Source organism: Pongo pygmaeus, chromosome 21, assembly GCF_028885625.2.
Source record: "Pongo pygmaeus isolate AG05252 chromosome 21, NHGRI_mPonPyg2-v2.0_pri, whole genome shotgun sequence".
In the NCBI taxonomy this organism is placed as follows: Eukaryota; Metazoa; Chordata; class Mammalia; order Primates; family Hominidae; genus Pongo; species Pongo pygmaeus.
In genome coordinates this window covers 31,938,858-31,957,741 of record NC_072394.2, presented here as the reverse complement: position 1 = coordinate 31,957,741, position 18,884 = coordinate 31,938,858, and the positions used below count along the sequence as shown (strand labels likewise).

At 42.0% G+C, this 18,884-nt stretch overlaps 1 pseudogene; it reads right to left on the bottom strand.

The window, feature by feature from the left end:
• Positions 1–7,790, bottom strand: part of LOC129021571 (signal-regulatory protein beta-1-like) — a 63,886-nt pseudogene extending 56,096 nt beyond the window's left edge.
• Between the last annotated feature and the right edge of the window lie 11,094 nt (positions 7,791–18,884).

The window sequence follows — 18,884 nt, the reverse complement described above, 5'->3', positions numbered from 1 at the left end:
AGTCCTCTTTTTTTAGCAGTGAGTTAAGTTGAGACCTCAGCAATTTTGGAGGAAAGAGAAATGCAAAGCCAGCAATTGTTTGTTAAAGAAGGATTAGAAATGGCTAGGAGAGAGTGAGTGAGATTGATAGTGTGGTGGAGATAGCTGAGGAGAGGTAGAGGGTGGCATAAGAATGGGAACAAGAGTAAGAGTGAGTATAAAAGTAAAGAATAGGACTTCATCAGGGTGAAAGTATTGGAGTGTACCCTGTCAGCAAAAATCATTTATCCACTTTAAGAGAGACTTAAGGGTGGCAGTTTGAGATAAAACCAGGAGCCACTGAATATTAAGAGCCTGAGAACTGCTTGAGTGATTTGACTAATAAAAGGCCAGTTCATTATCAGACTGTTTAGTGGTGGGAAAGCCAAACCGAGGAATTACGTCTGACAGTAGGGAAGAAATGACTGCAGTGGCCTTCTGAGACCCTGTGGGAAAGGCCTCTACCCACCCGGTGAAAGTGTCTATCCAGACCAAGAGGTATTTTAGTTTCCTGACTGGGGGCATGTGAGTAAAGTCAATTTTCCAGTCCTGGGCAGGGGCAAATCCCCAAGCTTGATGTGTAGGGAAGGGAGGGAGCCTGAACAATCCCTGAGGACTAGTAGAATAGCCGATGGAACACTGAGAAGTGATTTCCTTGAGGATAGATTTCCACAATGGAAAGGATATGAGAGGTTCTAAGAAGGGGGATAGTGGCTTGTAATCTACAAGGAAGAGGTTATGAAATGATGACAGAATAGAATGGGCCTGTGAGGCTGAAAGGAGATATTTCCCTTGGTCTAAGAACCATTTGCCTTGTGTGGGAAGAGATTGATAGGTGGAAGTTTCAGTGGCAGAGTAGGTGGGAGTGACTGATGAGGAGAAAAACTGGCTGTGAAGGACTGAAGTTGGAACACTAGCTGCTTCTTTAGCTACCTTATCAGCATAAGTGTTGCCCTGAGTGATGGGATCTGATGCCTTTTGATGGCCCTTGCAATGAATGACTCCAGCTTCCTTTGGACGTAAAGTGGCTTTGAGAAGAGTTTTATTAAAGAGACATTAATGATGGAGGACCCTTGCGTAGTGAGGAAACCTCTTTCTGCCCATATAATAGCATGGTGGTGTAGGATATGGAAGGCATATTTAGAGTCAGTATAAACATTGACATGTAGTCCTTTTGCAAGAGTGAGGGCCTGAGTTAAGGCAATGAGTTTGGCTTGCTGAGAGGTAGTGGAGGGGGCAGAGCAGTAGCCTCAATGATAGATGTGGAAGATACTATAGCAAAGCCTGCCTTTGCTGGTGAGTGGCGATTAGGCCTGGTGGAACTGACATCAATAAACCAAGTGTGATCAGGATGAGGAACAGGAAAGAAGAAAATATAGAGAAATGGAGTAAATGTCAGGTGGATCAGAGAGATACAGTCATGGGGGTCAGGTGTGGTATCTGGAATAATGTGGGAGCCAGCCTAAAACAGTGAGGTCAAGTAGTTTGGATAGGAAGGCTACAGGGCACGGTCCTGCCTCTTGTGTAAGAATTTCAACCACACAGCCCTGTGCTTCAGCTGTGTGTAAAGAAAAGTGTTGGGATGAGTTAGGGAGAGCTAGTGTGGGAGCAGCTTCTAGGGCTGTTTTTAAGGAATGGAAAGATGAGTGGTGAAAGGATTTAGGATCTATGGGGTCAGCTAGGTTTGTTTTTGTGAGTTTATATAATGGTTTAGTCAGGATGGTAAAACTAGGTATCCAAAGTGAAAGTATCCAACCATGCCCAGGAAGGAAAGGAGTTGATGTTTTGTAGAAGGGGTTGGGGTTTGAGAGATTAGCCGGACATGCTCAGCAGGGAGAGCATGTGTGTTTTCATGAAGAATTATGCTGAGGTAGGTAATGGATGAGGAATAAATTTGAGCTTGACTGAAGTAATGGGGGCTGTCTGTGAAGACTTGCAGCAGTACAGCCCAGGTAATTCGCTGAGCCTGTTGAGTGTCAGGGTCAATCCAAGTGAAAGTGAAGAGAGGCTGGGCTGAAAGTTACAAAGGAATAGTAAAGAAAGCATGTTTGAGATCCAGAGCAGAATAGTGGGTTGTGGAGGGAGGTATTGAGGATAGGAGAGTATATGAGTTTAGCACCATGGGGTGGATAGGCAAGACAATTTTGTTGATAAGGTGCAGATCCTGAACTAACCTGTAAGACTTGTCCAGTTTTTGGACAGTTAAATGGGGGAAAAGCAAGGGGAGTTTATAGGCTTTAAAAGGCCATGCTGTAACAGGCAAGTGATACCAGGGTTTAATCCTTTTAAAGCGTGCTGTGGGATGGGATACTGGCATTGATCAGGTAAGGGTGATTAGGTTTTAGTGGGATGGTAAGGGGTGCATGATTGGTCACCAAGGAGGGAGTAGAGGTGTCCCAAAATGGTGGATGAAGGTGGGGAGATACAAGGGGAGGATGTGAAGGAGGCTTTGAACTGGGGAAAAGGGCAGCAATGAGGTGTGGCTGTAGCCTAGGAATAGTCAGGGAAGGAGATAATTTAGTTAAAATGTCTCAACCTAATAAGGGAGCTGGGCAGGTGGGGATAACTAAAAAGAAGTGCATAAAAATTTTTGTTCAAGTTGGCATCAGAGTTAGGGAGTTTTTAAGAGGTTTAGAAGCCTGGCCGTCAATACCCACAACAGTTATGGAGGCAAGGGAAACAGGCCCTTGAAAATAAGGTAATGTGGAGTGGGTAGCCTCCATACTGATTAAGAAGGGGACGGACATAACCCTCCACTGTAAGGGTTACCCAAAGCATCTGTGATGGTCCAGGAGGCTTCCGAGGTGATCAGGCAACGTCAGTCTTCAGCCACTAAGCCAAGAAGATCTGGGAAGGAGTCAGTCAGAGAGCCTTGGGCCAGAGTTCCAGGGGCTCTGGAAGTGGCTGCCTGGTGAATTGGACAGTCCGATTTCCAGTGGAGTCCCAGACAGATGGGGCACAGCTTAGGAGGAATCCTGAGCTGCAGGCATTCCTTGGCCCAGTGGTCAGATTTCTGGCACTTTAAGCAAGATCCTGAGGGAGGAGGTCCTGAAGGAATACCTGACTGCTGTGGCTTAGGCGTTTTGAAGTTCTTGTGTATTGGAGATGTGGCTGGGGTTTCTCTCACAGGGGAGGCAAGTAATTGCAACTCTTTTCTATTATTGTACACCTTGAAGGCAAGGTGAGTTAATTCCTTTTGTGGGATTTGAGGGCCAGATTCTAATTTTTGAAGCTTTTTTTAATGTCAGGAGCTGACTGGGTGATAAAATGCATATTGAGAATAAGATGGCCTTCTGACCTTTCAGGGTCTAGGGCTGTAAAGCATCTCAGGTTGCTGCCAAACAAGCCATGAACTGGGCTGGGTTTTCATTTTTACTTTGGGTAGTTTCTTTAAGCTTTGTTCTTTAACTGTTCTTTAACAGCTTTGTAAGCTCCTTTTTAAACCCTTCAACTAGGCAGGAAATTATGTAATCTCACCTAGCTATACCTGGGGAATCTGCCTGATAGTTCCATTGGGGATCCTCTTGGGGAACTGCTCTAATGCCTTCCTGGAGGTCTGGCTCATGAAACCAGCACTTGTCAGCGTGAGATTGGGCTAGAGAAAAAACTCTTTCCCATTCGTCTGGGGATAGGGTAGAAGTTAGGATGACATTTAAGTCACTCCAGGTTAAATTGTAGGACAGAGTTAGATATTGGAATTCCTGTATATATTTAGTGGGGTCTGATGAGAAACAGCCTAAACACTGGCTGATCTGAGAGAGGTCTGATAGAGAAAAAGGCACATGTACCCTGGCTATGTCTTCAGCTCCAGCCACCTCTCTAAGAGGAAATTGTTGGGCAGGTGGGGGAGGGCTAGTCTCAGAATGAAACTGTAAGCTGAACCGGGTGTGAACAGGGGAGGTGATAGAAGGATTATAAGGTGGAGGAGCAGAAGCCAAGGAAGAATCAGAGCCTGATTTAGCCTGGTGGGGAGCAACCTAAAGAGGAGCAGTCTGGGGAGGAGGGGAGAGGTCAGATGGGTCAGTAGAAAAGGAAGATTGAAAAGACTCAGCACTGCTTGGGGTTGGGACTGAGGGAACAGGCGGGAGGGAAAGAAGGAGGATTTGGGATAAGTCACATTGGGAACAGAGACTAGGGAGGGACCGATGTGTAAAAGAATGCCTGGATGTCAGCCACCTCAGACAATTTACCCATTTTATGATAAGAATTATCTAGATCTTGTAGGATGGAGAAATTAAAAGTGCCGTTTTCTGGCTATTTGTAACCGTTGTTGAGTTCGTTTTGGGGTCAAGTGGCATTGCAGGGGAAAATAAGATGTTTAGGTTTTAGGTCAGGTGTGAGTTGAAGAGGTTTTAAGTCTTTGAGAACACAGGCTAAGGGAGAAGAGGGAGGAATGGAGGGTGGATGGTTGCCCATAGTGAAGGAGGCAAGCCCAGAGAAAAGAGAGGGTAGAGACATGGAGAGAATGGGTGGGGGATACTTGTGCCCCAGCAAAGTGGTACTTGCCACTAAGGTGAAGGATCAAGGCAGGTGTCCCTGCGGTGACCAGACACCTCTGAAACATGGGTGAATCATCAGGCAGGCGTCCCGCAGTGATTAAACACCAAGAAAAGACTGTCTTCCCAAATCTGTGACTGGCGCCGGAGTTTTGGGTTCATGGATAAAACGCATCTCCTCTGTCTCTACCAGAAAAGGAAAGGAACTGAAATTAAGGGAAGGGAGAGATTGAAGGGTGGTGCCAAGATTGAAAGGAGAAAGAGGTTAAGGGATGGTGAGAGAGGTTGGAGAAGAGAGTAAAAAGAGGCCACCCACCCGATTTAAAATTGGTGAGATGTTCCTTGGGCTGCTTGGTCTGAGGACCCGAGGTCATAGGTGGATCTTTCTCACAGATCAAAGAGCAGGAGGACAGGGGATTGATCTCCCAAGGGAGGTCCCCCGATCGGAGTCATGGCACCAAATGTCATGCGCGTCCGTGTGAAGAGACCACTAAACAGGCTTTGTATGAGCAATAAAGCTTTTTAATCACCTGGGTGCATGCAGGCTGAGTCTGAAAAGAAAGTCAGCAAAGGGAGATGGGGTGAGGCTGTTTTATAGGATTTGGGTGGGTAATGGAAAATTACAGTCAAAGGGGTTTTTTCTCTTGCAGGCAGGGGTGGGGGTCACAAGGTGCTCAGTGCCGGAGCTTCTGAGCCAGGAGAAGGAATTTCACAAGATTAATCACTCAGTTAAGTTGGGGCAGGAATAAATCACAATGGTGAAATGTCATCAGTTAAGGCAGGAACCGGCCATTCTCACTTCTTTTGTGATTCTTCATTTGCTTCAGGCCTTCTGGATGTATTCGTGCACAGGGGATATGATGGCTGAACTTGGGCTCGAGGCCTGACAGAAAGCATAATGCTACCCTTAGATTACATAATGATTTAAAAACAATACACAGCAGGAAAAAGTAAAGGGTAATTCCATAAATTCTGGGTACATCCGTATTGTAATATAAATTGCACAAAAACCTTTTAATCTGAGGAATGCGATGCCCCCTTCAATTATCAGGCCCAGAGAGGCACTGGAATGAGAAAGCAGTCATGTCCCACTTCCCTCCTTCAGCTAAGTAACCATCTCTTGAGGCTGCTTGCCATGTGGACTCTAGACTGACTAATGCCCCAGGTAGCTACAATTTAATGTAACAATGCCACATGCGGACACTATAAGTCATACTCTATAGTTAAATAATGTATAAAGGTTACTAATCAATGTTATTTTTGTAAAGCAATGAGAATTCCTGACAAAAACTTTTGTAATCATCCCCTCCCCTGGTTTGTCCTTTTTCCTTAAAAGCTCGAGTCTGTTCTTTATTCTCCAAAGTGACTTGGAGATGTTTCCTGGGTTACAGTCTTCAAATTTGGCTCAAATAGACCTTCTACTTATATTAACTTTATCTAAGCTTCTTCTCTTAGGTAGACATGTCTGCTATAGTTAGCAGGATTCAGAGGGACCTCCCAACACTGAACATGCTGCCTTCCCTCTTGGGCTTAGTGCTTGGTACCAGCATTGATGCACTATGTTCCTCAGACTCCAGAGGTTTCACAGGGTGCAAAATGGTGAGTCCTCCTGAAATCAGATCTCCTTTTCTTTTTTGGTGAGGTTTTGCCTTTATTTGAGCTGTTCTCTCCAACTGCCTCTCTTTAGAATGGAGGTTTTGATCTCTGTCTATGGGCAGGAGATTCTGGTTTCAGGAATAAAACAAAAGATAACTGTCTCCTCTGCTGCTATTTCACAGCAGGTGTTCCAGGTCGTAGCATTGGCAGTCTAGCATAAGTAGTTTCATTTCTTTTGGCCTAAAATTACATAGCATGCTGTTAAAATTGTAGCTGTTCCCTATTGCATGAAATTCAGACTTGTAGTTTCATTTGTGACCAATTCCTGTTTGTTCAAAACCAAAGGAAACATGAAGATGAGTTCAATTCTCCTGAAGAGAATTGCATGAACAGTTGTTACATGCAGGAGAGGGACTCATGACTCACTGGTGACACTTTGTGGAGTGATGCTCACAAAGCAACATACTTTGACCTGATACACTGTCCTAGCCTTGGACACTTTTGAAAAGGAAATTCTAAAATTATGGGAAACTGCTGGACGAAACTGAGCTTTCCTTTAAGGGGCAACCATCCTTAGGAAGACCAGCTGCATTTATGTATAATACATACTGTATTAGTCTGTTCTCACACTGCTATAAAGAAATACCTGAGACTGGGTAATTTACAAAGAAAAGAGGTTTAGTCAGCTGGGTGCAGTGGCTCATGCCTGTAATCCCAGCACTTTGGAAGGCAGAGGCAGGGTGATCACCCGAGATCAGGAGTTCAAGACCAGACTGACCAACATGGTGAAACCCCGTCTCTACTAAAAATATAAAAATTAGCAAAGCATGGTGACACGTGCCAGTAATCCCAGCTACTCAGGAGGCCGAGGCAGGAGAAACGCTTACACCCAGGAGGGAGAGGTTACAGGGAGCCGAGATTGCGCCACTGCATTCCAGCCTGGGTGACAGAGCAATACTCCATCTCAGAAAAGAAAAAGAAAAAGGAAAAAAAAAGAGAGGCTGGACTAGGTGGAGCACACAGATTTTTAGGACAGTGAAACTATTCTGTACAATACTGCAATGGTGGATGCATGTCATTATACATCCATAGAGTGTACAACACCAAGGGGGTATATGGGAACTCCCTGTACTTTCTGTTCAATCTTTTTGTGAACCTAAAACTTCTCTAAAAAGTAGTTTAGTAGGTTTTTTAATGTGTGTGTGTGTGTGTGTGCGTGTGTGTGTGTGTATAAGTCCCTCTAGTAACCAGGCACGACGGCATGCACCTGTAGTCCCAGCTACCAGGGAGGCTGAGGTGGCAGGATCACTTGAGCTCAGGAGTTCAAGGACAGCGTGGGCAATACAGCGAGACCCTGTCTCTTGAAAAAACAAAGTCTCGGCACTTCCAGAGCCCGGTGCCGCCCGCCGCGGGAGATGAGTGCTGAGTAGGGAGACTTCTGTTAAGAGTCCCTGTCCTGTGACGTCGCCCACCGGGGAGGAGGCGGCTTCTCGGTTTCTCAAGGCCCCTGGGAGTCCGAGCCTGGGCAGGAGGCTGGCAGCCGCGTGGTGACCCAGAGGGCAGAGGCGGTCTGCGGGGCAGCCCTGGGACTCCCTCCCTCCCTCCCCTGCTGCGGACGCTCTGTGATATGGGGGCCGTGGATGTGGGTTGCCGCTGGAGGTGTGGCCCTGTGTGGTCCATCTGGCCACAGAGGCCCGTCCCCCCGTTCACCCAGGCCGGTACCCTATTGAGCACCTATTACGTACAGTGCTATTCTGGGTTCCTGGGATGCCACTGAGTGAGACGGACACACAAACTCTCAGCCCAGAGAGGAAAAGTCCCTATTAATCAGGTATGATCCTCCCTCTGCCCGTCGCCTAATAACCCCATTGTTTCCAGACAACAGATCAACAACTTTCTTCACGTGCAGGCGGCCTGGCATGCCTGGCATCTTCCAGCACACTCCCCTTGGCTCTGCTACAGCCTCTTTGGCCTTTTACTTCTTGAACGTGTGGTTCCTTGGGTAACCATGCCCTCTTTGGTCTGATTAATTCCCCTCCTTAGGATTTCTTGTGTTAGGGCAATCCTTGCTAGTTTCTGTGTACAATTTACCTCTTCATGGGTTTTTCGGACTGCCACATACTCGTTCCTAGCACTTAGCACAGGTGTAACCTTACAGTTATTTGAGTGCAAGTTACACAAGAACAAGAATTTTTCCGCCTAATTTCTAGTACCAACCACATTGCTTGGCACAGAGTATGGTTCAATGAATATTTGTTGGCTGAGAGGCAAATGTGTTTGTAATTATCATGTGAGATACCTGGTGTAAGAAAAGGGAATACCTGCCTGGCAGATATGACTTAATTTGCATCCTCCAGGATATGGCTTTTTTTTTTTTTTTTCAGAGTCTTGCTCTGTCGCCCAGGCTGGAGTGCAGTGGCACTATCTCCAATCTGCGCTTACTGCAACGTCTGCTTTCCAGGTTCAAGTGATTCTCCTGCCTCAGCCTCCCGAGTAGCTGGGACTACGGGCGTGTGCCACCACGCCCAGCTAATTTTTTGTATTTTTAGTAGAGACGGGGTTTCACCGTGTTAGCCAGGATGCTCTCAATGTCCTGACCTCATGATCTGCCTGCCTCAGCCTCCCAAAGTGCTGGGACTACAGGCGTGAGCCACTGCGCCCGGCCAGGATATGGCTTTTAAGTTGAGATCTTCAGAGTGAGCCGAGCAGAAGGCTCCCTGGAAGCCAGGAGCTCAAGCACGGCCTGGGCAAAATAGTAAGACTCTGTTTCTCCAAAAACATATGAAGTTTAGCAGGGCATGCTGGCATGCACCTGTAGTCCCAGCTACTTGGGAGGCTGAGGTGAGAGGATCCTTGAGCCTAGTAGTTTGAGGCTGTATTGAGCAATGATTATGCCACTGCATTCCAGCCTGGAAGACAGAGTGAGACCTGACCATATATGTGTACATATATGATTATTACACAATTGGAGGTTGAAATATAATCTATAATCAATTTCTCATTTACTGTATTTGAATATTTGCCTATGTTGCAAAATATTCCACAATATGGTTTTTAATGTTTAGCTTATTTTTTTCCAATTTATACCAAATTGTTGGATATAAAGTTAGCATTTTTGATATTATAAATAACTCTGCAGTGAATATTTATGAGCAGAACTCTCAGATAAACTCAAGTTGAGATTTTTAAATTTAAAAATTGGTTTTAAAATTTGGATACTTAAACAGTATATATGTACCTGGTAAGAAAAAGAGTTACCTAAGATTGTATGGTTAAAAAAGCTCCCTTGTCTAGGTGCGGTGGTTCATGCCTGTAATCGTAACACTTTCGGAGGCTGAGGCAGGCAGATCACCTGAGGTCAGGAGTTTGAGACCAGCCTCGCCAACATGGTAAAACCCTGTCTCTACCAAAAATATAAAAATTAGCTGGGCGTGGTGGCACACACCTGTAATCCCAGCTACTCAGGAGGCTGAGTCAGGAGAATTGCTTGAACCCGGGAGATGCAGGTTGCAGTGAGCCAAAATCACACCACTGCACTCCAGCCTGGGCAACAGTGAGATTCCATCTCAGAAAAAAAAAAACCTCCATCTCTACTTAGACCCTTAGCCCCACTCTCCAGAGGAGACCACTGATACGTTTTCTAAATGAGAGCAAATCATATGCACTGTTCTGAACCTGCCATCTGATGCTTAATAGTACAGATCGAAACATTCTTACGTAGGTATTTCTGTGAAGGAAAAGTTGCAGCAGTTTACACTCCTGCCAGCAGATAATGGGAGTCTGGTTCCTTGTACTTTCTCCAGCTTGAGGAATTATCACTTTTTAAGTTCTCAATTTGATGGATAGAAAATTACATTTTATTGTTTTAATTTGCCGTCTTTATTTACTAGAGAGTAAGAAGCTTTTTATATGCTTATTGGTTATTGATAGGTGAATTGATCACTTGCTATGGTTTGGATGTTTGTCCACTACAAACCTCATGTTGAAATTTGATCCCTGATATGGTTTAGCTGTGTCCCCACCCAAATCTCACCTTGAATTGTAATAGCCCCCACAGGTCAAGGGTGGGGCCAAGTGGAGATAATTGAATCATGGGGCCAGTTTCCCCATACTGTTCTTGTGGTAGTGAATAACTCTCACGAGATCTGATGGTTTTATAAATGAGAGTTCCTCTGCACAAGCTCTCTTGACTGCCGCCATGTAAGACATGATTTTGTGCCTCCTTTGCCTTCTGCCATGATTGTGAGGCCTCCCCACTCATGTGGAACTGTGAGTCCATTAAACCTCCTTTCCTTTATAAATTACCTAGTCTTGGATATGTCTTTATTAGCAGTGTGAGAACAGACTAATACAATCCCCAATATTGGAGATAGGGCCTAATGGAAGGTGTTTGGATCATGAGGGCAGATCCCTCATGAATAGATTAATACCCCCCCTGTAGAGGGTGGGGGGGTGGGCACAGTGAGTGATTTCTTATTATTTTAGTTCCTACAAGAGCTGGTGGTTCAAAAGAGCATGGCATCTCCCCTGTTCTCTCTCTCGGTTCCTCTCTTGACATGTGATCTCTGCACATGCCAGCTCCCCTTCACCTTCTGCCTTGAGTGAAAGCAACCTGAGGCCCTCACCAGATGCAGGTGCCTAGCCTTGATCTTTCCAGTCATGAGCAAAATAAACCTCTTTTCTTTTTAAATTAAAAAAAGTAAAAACAAAATCTCTCTAGTAATATAAAATGATAAAACATAAAATTGAATCAGATGTAAAGTGTGTTGTGGACCCCTGATGTTTTTGCAACACTATCAAAACCCATTTCCTATCTCTTGCCAGCAGAGGAAATGGGTTTAGTTAAACAAGGATGTGTTTTTGGAAGAGTTATTTGGAAAGGGAGGAGAAATGATGGGAGGAGAAAATGATGATCAGACCTCTGTGGGAGAGACGGTCACACAGATTTTAACACTTTTATCATGGGAGGTCACCATTCCCATCTACTCCTCATGTAGGCAGAGAAATGGGGAGAGGCAGAGGAGAAATGCCCAGAACAGGAGGGAATGGCCAGGAGTTGGGCAAGTCAGTTGGCCCCTTCTGGGCTCAGTTTTATCCCCTGTAAACCAGAAGTAGCAATACTTACCTTACACTCTTTTGTGGAGATTAAATAAGATGAAGTGTTTGTTATGCAATGATGCTGAATAAATAGTACTAATTGTCATACCTGATGCTTGGCAAACAACAGGAAATTGCTAAGCATTGAATGAATCTTACTGTATATTGCCAGTCACTGACCTCTGGCTTTTCCAGGTGCTGTGGACCTACTGACACTTTTTTTTATCTGGTGTTGTAGAATTTCTCTTGCCTCTCCAAGGCCAACTCCTCCCTCTGGGATTCCTTTGGTCCCTCCCACTTGTTAATCCACAGAACTGGCACCCTTATCATCAGTTATGGAAAGCCTATGCCTTGGTTTCACTGGAAGAGTCTCAGGTTATTGCTGTTGTCCTCATGTTTTGCTTGTTGGGTTTTTGTCCTTTTTATTGTTGTTTTAACAAAGTATTATTGTCAATAGTTGCATTAACTGAAGCTGAAGTGGATTTAGTAAACCTCCACTTTGTACTTGCAGCTTCTGCCATGCTCTCACCTTACAGGCTGTGAGATATATGTGTAGTGAGCAAAGTGCTTTTTTTAGCACTTGGTCACAGTGTAACTAACCCCTCCTTTTTGAGAACAGCCTGAGGGGCACTTAATGATAAAGCAAAGTGCAGTCTCATGCCAGCAGCCTAGAAAAAGCTTGATTAGATGGAAATCAGAAGACACAGATTGCCAATCACAAGAACCATCAGCATCTACTTCAAAAGTTAATAGCTACATTAAGAAGATGGTGCTAAAAGATAATGATTAAAATGAGGGCTACAAAAGGTGAGCCTACATATTACTCTATGAAGCATGACTTCATTTAGATCAAAAGACTGTTCTTCTAAGTTAATTATACTCATTACTGTCTCCAAGTTTTTTTATGCACACATGAAAAGTGAAGCAATGGTTGTTAACGTGTTGGCTCCATTAAGAGAAGTCAACAGTTAAATGATGCCATCAGAGGATTCAAATAGAAAATCATGATTTAATTTTTTTCATTTAATTCATGAAATCAAAAGTCTTTTGGAAATTCACTCTTGTAGTTTAAGCATTTGACATTATTGTGATTATTATTGAATTCAGTTGACAAGTGCAACACTGAGGTAAAATTACTTATATTGGTAAAAATAATGTTCTTACTAAATTAAGAAACCTGTAACTAGAAATGCACTTGGACTTGGTTGTTGCATGTGCCTAATTTCTAACCACATCCAAATAAACTGCACCGTTCCACCATTTGAAATAGAAGGTACAGTTGTCATAATTTACAAAGATTTTATACAGTTAGATTAACTGAACTAAAAAAATTTATGACAAAGCTGAACATGAAAGGATATTTCCTAATGGCAGTACATGTTCTGTGTCCCCTTTTCCAATTACAAAACAACTTCACATTTTCTGTTATAAAATATAGTCATTTGTTGAGAACATAAAGCCTAAGAAAATGGGTATTTTGATACAAACTCCGAACAAAACACCACCCCTGCTACTTCCTGCACAATGATTATGTTTAATGAATAGCTCATCATCCTGTACACAAGCTATTTCATTCATGAGAACTGATGCTGCTTAAAAACATTCATAACTTTCAAATTCCCCAGAAGAGGTCTTATATATAGGCAATGTATAGGATATTTATTAAATTGGTGTCATATACACTTAATATTACATATCCAAGAAAAGAAATTTGAGAAAGAGAAATTAAAATGCACTTGTGCATTTTTTTCTTGCAACCAGTGTTAAATTCAGCTCTTTACCTATAGAATGCAAAACAAGACACCCAAGAAGAACCCCACTGTTGTTAAGTTACAAATTGCTGTAAGTAAGAAACAGTTTATTTGAAGGAAAATGCACTTATTTTTAAGTTAGTATCACACCATGTATAACCTAAAGTTAGAAAAGTCACTTATTTGAAGGCACAATTCTATTCCAGCTCATATACAAATCAAAATCTTACAGACCTCACCTGGCAAGAAAAATGAGTTCACTGGTCTATCCTGTGGCTCCAGAGCCTATGTCACAGTCACACCCAGGCCTCCATGAGCAGTCTCTAGTTCTGTAAGACAGAAAGTTCTATTTCTTTCTTTCCTCTTTCTTTCTCTGTCTTTCTCTTTCCTTCCCTTCTCTCTTTCTTTCTTTCTTTTTCCCTTCCTTTCTTCCTTTTCTTTCTCTTTCTTTCCCTCCCTCCCTCTCTTTTTCTTTCTGTCTTTTCTTCTTTTTCTTTCTTTCTTTTTATTTCTCTCTCCCTTTCTTTCTTTCCTTCTTTCTCCTTCCTTCCTTCCTTCCTTCCCTCCTTTCTTCTTTTTCCCTCCCTCCCTCCCTCCCTTACTTTCTTCCTGTTATATTCACCATGTGAAAAGATTCTGCAGCCTCCTCCAGGCTTTCTTCATTTTATCTGAAAAGGCAAATGACTTCACTTTCTAAAGTACCATCAGCAACCACTCTTTTGTGGCAGGAGGAACAGGAATTGAAGACCCAGCAGAAAGCAAAAGTCAGCTGCTATAGACAGCCTTGACATAGCTTAAGCTAAAGGCTTTGAACGAGAATAAAACAAAATACATAAGCCCTCCAACATGTCAGAAGAAGATAGATTTTTAGAAAAAATAAGGTTGCCCTTTCCTTTCATCTGCTTAAGGAAAAAAAAAAGAGAGTGGGTGGGGGCCGTGACTGGCTTCATCAGGCCAGTAAAAGACAATGAAGGTACATAAAATACTCTATGGTATTACTTTACTTCAAAATAGTAGTTTTCCTCAGGCCACTGAAAAACGGTAGCAACCTATAAATGTATACATTTGAAAAAAAAAGTTTAGGTCCAAGGTAATGACTAATCTCTGAGTCTGTGCCTATAAAGAGAAACAATGATTATGACAAAAGAAGATGTTAGAAAAGGAAAATGGAAAAACTTGAGTGGAAATGTACACGCAAGTGCTCCCCATTCTGGTCTCATGCTTCTAAGCAGCCTCTTCCCTGAAAGCCTTCCAAACTAGCTCTGCTTGGGCAAGATATATGTCTAAATTCTTTTTCTTTTATCAGCTGTCAAGAACATAATGTTGAGTTCAAATGATAACCAAACCTTGAATCTGATTAGCTTTTATTCCATTCTCACTTGCAAAAATCATGAACTAAGCTTTATTTAGCAGTTCACGGGGATATCTGTAACGACATGGATCAGACTCTTTGAAGTGACTGGGATGTGGCCAGACTTCATAGAAAACTGTGTTGGCTGATGGAGACTCTCAGTATTTATAGGAAAGTCGTGTGTAATGAGATGGAACTTCTACAGATGAATTGTCCCACCACTGGAGGAAGTGCAGCTGCACTGGATGCAGCCCTGCCTCTTTCTTTGCTCTGCTGCCTTAGGCCATTGGAGTTACCACTTCTAGTACAAGCCCTTCTGTTCTCCCAAACCCTTGGCATAAGTGTCAAGGTCTCTGAAGTGTTGTCTGAAAGTTCTCTTGGTTGGTTTCAGGTGCTTCCCCCTCACTCCTGACCCTGAGGATGGGAGGAAAATTGCTATAGCCCTTAACAACCCCTTCCGAAGATCTTTCCTTTCCCTGCTTCTCTGTACTTTTTTTTTTTGTAGCAACTTTATTCGTAATAATCCCACACTGGAAATAACACAAATATTCATCAGCAAATACATAAACCAATTGTGGTATATTACAATGAAATACTATTCAGCAATAAAAACAAAAAGCTACAGACATATGCAACAGCAAGTATCTCTAAACATGTTAAGCTAAAGAAACTAAACACAAGAGTATATACTATCTGATTTAATTTATATGAAATTCTAAATCAGGGAAGAAAACTAACTTTCCAGTAACAGAAGGTGGATCAGTGGTGACCTAGGGCTGGGGAGAATGACTGCAAAGGGAGAGGAAATTTATTCTGGTAAGAAAATATTCTTTACTTTGATTGGGGGTGTGGTTACATGGATGTACACGTTCATCAAAGATCATTGAACTCTACAGTAAAAATGGCTACACTTAATTATAGTAAATTATACTTTCATTAAGTTGATCAGAAAGAAAAAACGTCCCAATGAAGCGATAGTCAAAAGTCACCACACCAGTGTCTGTCTTAATATTTGAATATGCACTAAATTTCTAGGTTTCTATTTGTTTCATAGCACATGTCAGGGGGCCAAGTTTCCATCTAAATAAATGGCTTAATGAGTTAAATTATAATGGAGGAAGATACTTTTATATATGTATACTGTTTTTATTTTCAGACATAGGGTCTTGCTCTGTCACCCAGTGTGGAGTACAGTAGTGCAATTATAGCTCATTGCAGCCAGCCTAAAAGAGGAAGATATAACAAAATTTTTCAAGAAATGAATAAAAGCCTATGGTATGAATGCTTTCCAACTGAGTGATTAACTTTTGATATGCTATTTTGTGTTTATGTTTGAATCGTGAGTTGTCAAGTGTTTAGAAAAATCTGTCAAGTACACAAGTCTGCCTTTTTGGTAGTTGGATCAAAACGTTAAATCTCTTATCAAATGTTTAAGAAAATGTGATTAACAAAATATGTAAGTGGTATTAAATGTTCAGGATAATTGGAATTTACAAATTGTTAAAGAAATGGGAATGTAATTTCTCATTTTTATCAAATTTACTGTTCTTATGATATCTTCAAGTTGAGCTTAGAGATTTAAAAATGCTGTATTTTAAAAGTAAAACTAACATTGTTAACATTATTTACTGTAAGTTATCTTTGTAAGAGTGGTAAAATACATACATTATGTGTTGTTACATAATTTCATTTAAAAAACTCATCACTTTGTGTGTTTTTATATTGCTATAAACTACAAGGCCAGTCTACAAGGTTTGTAGATGAAATAGAAACATACCTTCCTTGAAAAGCAGAATAAATTTCTTAAAAGGCAGGAAGGAAGTGTTTGAACTATGTGTCAACAAGCTTTACTGTCAAAGCAGGCTTTTGGTATGGAAAGAAAAATACTTACAAATACTTGTTTTATTATTTGCTTTATTAAAATACATTTAAAATACAGCTTCTCTGTACTCTTCAACTTCTCATGTAGGTTGGAGGTGGGTGGTTGCTAATGCAGGCATGACTTGTTTTTGCAGCCTCTTCCTATGTTCCGCTTAGGTGGTCTAGGGTCCTGGAGGTATTTGCCATGAGCTCAACTGTCCTTGACCTTCTCAACTTGTAAAGACAATAGAAATATTTGCTTCTAACAAAATTTCATTATTCACATAGCAACTTATCTTCTTGAGGAAGTATTCAAGAAGCCAGACTGCTGTCCTTAGAAATGTGTGCCAACTTCATGCATGCGTGTCTGAAGGTCCTCATTATTCTTCCCTCTTGAGATGGGGGAGACCCTTATTATTCATTCACAATCCTGTGGGAAGTGCAGGGAGCCTTTCCTTTAGAAAATATGCTATTTATCTAAAGGTGGAGGTTTGAACAACAGAGGTTTTTAAGCATCACACTCAGAAACGGAAATGTTATGAGACAATAGGGTTTCCAATTACAGCCCTAAAACTCAACATGTTCAAAACTAAACGCCTGATCTCCCCATCCAAATGTGCTCCATGTGCTGCTTTTTCTAACACACTTGACGGCAATGTATTATTCCAGTCTCTTAGGCCCAAAATCTTGGGGACATCCCTGACTTCTCTCTCTCTCTCACTCTACAGATTAGCAAATCCTATGAGTTCTTTTATTATTATTATTATTATTATTATTATTATTATTATTATTATACTTTAGGTTTTAGGGTACATGTGCGCAATGTGCAGGTTAGTTACATATCTATATATGTGCCATGCTGGTGCGCTGCACCCACTAACTCATCATCTAGCATTAGGTATATCTCCCAATGCTATCCCTCCCCCCTCCCGCCCACCACACAACAGTCCCCAGAGTGTGATGTTCCCCTTCCTGTGTCCATGTGTTCTCATTGTTCAATTCCCATCTATGAGTGAGAATATGCGGTGTTTGGTTTTTTGTTCTTGTGATAGTTTACTGAGAATGATGATTTCCAATTTCATCCATGTCCCTACAAAGGACATGAACTCATCATTTTTTATGGCTGCATAGTATTCCATGGTGTATATGTGCCACATTTTCTTAATCCAGTCTATCACTGTTGGACATTTGGGTTGGTTCCAACTCTTTGCTATTGTGAATAATGCCGCAATAAACATACGTGTGCATGTGTCTTTATAGCAGCATGATTATTAGTCCTTTGGGTATATACCCAGTAATGCGATGGCTGGGTCAAATGGTATTTGTAGTTCTAGATCCCCGAGGAATCGCCACACTGACTTCCACAATGTTTGAACTAGTTTACAGTCCCACCAACAGTGTAAAAGTGTTCCTATTTCTCCACATCCTCTCCAGCACCTGTTGTTTCTGAGTTTCCTGACTTTTTAATGATTGCCATTCTAACTGGTGTGAGATGGTATCTCATTGTGGTTTTGATTTGCATTTCTCTGATGGCCAGTGATGGTGAGCATTTATTCATATGTTTTTTGGCAGCATAAATGTCTTCTTTTGAGAAGTGTCTGTTCATATCCTTCGCCCACTTTTTGATGGGGTTGTTTGGTTTTTTCTTGTAAATTTGTTGGAGTTCATTGTAGATTCTGGATATCAGCCCTTTGTCAGCTGAGTAGGTTGTGAAAATTTTCTCCCATTTTGTAGGTTGCCTGTTCACTCTGATGGTGGTTTCTTTTGCTGTGCAGAAGCTCTTTAGTTTAATGAGATCCCATTTGTCAATTTTGGCTTTTGTTGCCATTGCTTTTGGTGTTTTAGACATGAAGTCCTTGCCCATGCCTATGTCCTGAATGGTAATGCCTAGGTTTTCTTCTAGGGTTTTTATGGTTTTAGGTCTAACGTTTAAGTCTTTAATCCATCTTGAATTGATTTTTGTATAAGGTGTAAGGAAGGGATCCAGTTTCAGCTTTCTATATATGGCTAGCCAGTTTTCCCAGCACCATTTATTAAATAGGGAATCCTTTCCCCATTGCTTGTTTTTCTCAGGTTTGTCAAAGATCAGATAGTTGTAGATATGTGGCGTTATTTCTGAGGGCTCTGTTCTGTTCCATTGATCTATATCTCTGTTTTGGTACCAGTACCATGCTGTTTTGGTTACTGTAGCCTTGTAGTATAGTTTGAAGTCAGGTAGTGTGATGCCTCCAGCTTTGTTCTTTTGGCTTAGGATTGACTTGGCGATGCGGGCTCTTTGTTGGTTCCATATGAAGTTTAAAGTAGTTTTTTCCAATTCTGTGAAGAAAGTCATTGGTAGCTTGATGGGGATGGCATTGAATCTATAAATTACCTTGGGCAGTATGGCCATTTTCACGATATTGATTCTTCCTACCCATGAGCATGGAATGTTCTTCCATTTCTTTGTATCCTCTTTTATTTCATTGAACAGTGGTTTGTAGTTCTCCTTGAAGAGGTCCTTCACATCCCTTGTAAGTTGGATTCCGAGGTATTTTATTCTCTTTGAAGCAATTGTGAATGGGAGTTCACTCATGATTTGGCTCTCTGTTTGTCTGTTGTTGGTGTATAAGAATGCTTGTGATTTTTGTACGTTGATTTTGTATCCTGAGACTTTGCTGAAGTTGCTTATTAGCTTAAGGAGATTTTGGGCTGAGACAATGGGGTTTTCTAGATATA